Here is a 1,284-nt window from a genome sequence, read left to right as displayed (position 1 = left end):
AGGTGGCGGTAGGGAGACGCGTGGCGACGGGAGTGGAGCAGGAGAGATCGAAAACTGCTAAGTCCTGTATATATAGCAAGAGCATCGGTCCCGGTTGGTGGCTCCAACCGTGACTAATGCCCCCTTTAGTCCCGGTTGGTGCCACCAACCGGGACCAAAGGCCTCTTTTCAGCAGCCCAAAGGCGGGAAACGAAGACCTTTGGTCCCGGTTGGTGGCTCCAACCGGGACTAAAGGGGGGCATTGGTACCTGTTGGTGCCACGAACCGGTACCAATGCACCCCTTTAGTTCCGGTTGGTGCCACCAACCGGGACTAAAGGCCATGTGCTGCCCGCGTCGCGACACAAAAGTTTAGTCCCACCTCGCTAGCTGAGGGAGCTCGAGAGTGGTTTATAAGCCCCAGTCCCGCCGCTCTCTCGAGCTCCTTTCAAATGCAGGCTTACGGGCCTAAACGCACTATATGTGCCTGTGGGCCTATTGGGCCTATTGCGGGCCTGAATCCTGGCCCATTGTTGGGTTTCTAGTCGTATTCAGGCCGTGGTAGCCCTTTAGGTGGCACTTTTTTTTATTTTGTTTCTTCCTGCAGCTATTTTTTTAGTCCCACCTCGCCAAGCGAGAGGCACTCGCAGCTGTTTATAAGCCCTGAGTGCAGAGACGATGACGAAGAGGCTCAATGCTCCTGCACGTTGGTTAGCTTCAAGCCTTGAGGTATACGGTAGACTGCACAGAGCTATGTGCAGTGCAGTTGACACTATTCCAAAAGGCTTGAAGCAAATTAACAAGCATTGCGCCTCTTTTTTATTTTTAATGACTTATTAAAACTGAGAAAAAATAAGAAAAAAAAATAAATATAGCTGAAATGAAAAAAAACTATATAGAAAACTACTCAGAAATGAATTGAAGCAAAAAATAGTTATGATTAACTGTACTAAAAAAGGAGCATAGATGCTTATTTTTAATGACTTATTACAACTCAGAAATAAAAAGAAAAAAATAAATATAGCAGAAAAGAAAAAAAAAACTATATAAAAAGATACTCAGAAATGAATTGAAGCAAAAAATAGTTGTGATTAACTGTACTAAAAAAGGAGCATAGATGCTTATTTTTAATGACTTATTACAACTCAGAAATAAAAAGAAGAAAAAATAGTTGTGATTAACTTTACTAAAATATGAGCATAGATGCTTATTTTTAATGACTTATTACAATTCAAAAATAAATAGAAGAAAAAATAGTTATGCTTAACTTTACTAAAAAATGAGCATAGATGCTTATTTTTAATGA

Source organism: Triticum dicoccoides, chromosome 5B (assembly GCF_002162155.2).
Source record: "Triticum dicoccoides isolate Atlit2015 ecotype Zavitan chromosome 5B, WEW_v2.0, whole genome shotgun sequence".
In the NCBI taxonomy this organism is placed as follows: Eukaryota; Viridiplantae; Streptophyta; class Magnoliopsida; order Poales; family Poaceae; genus Triticum; species Triticum dicoccoides.
Note: the sequence above shows the minus strand (reverse complement) of the source record.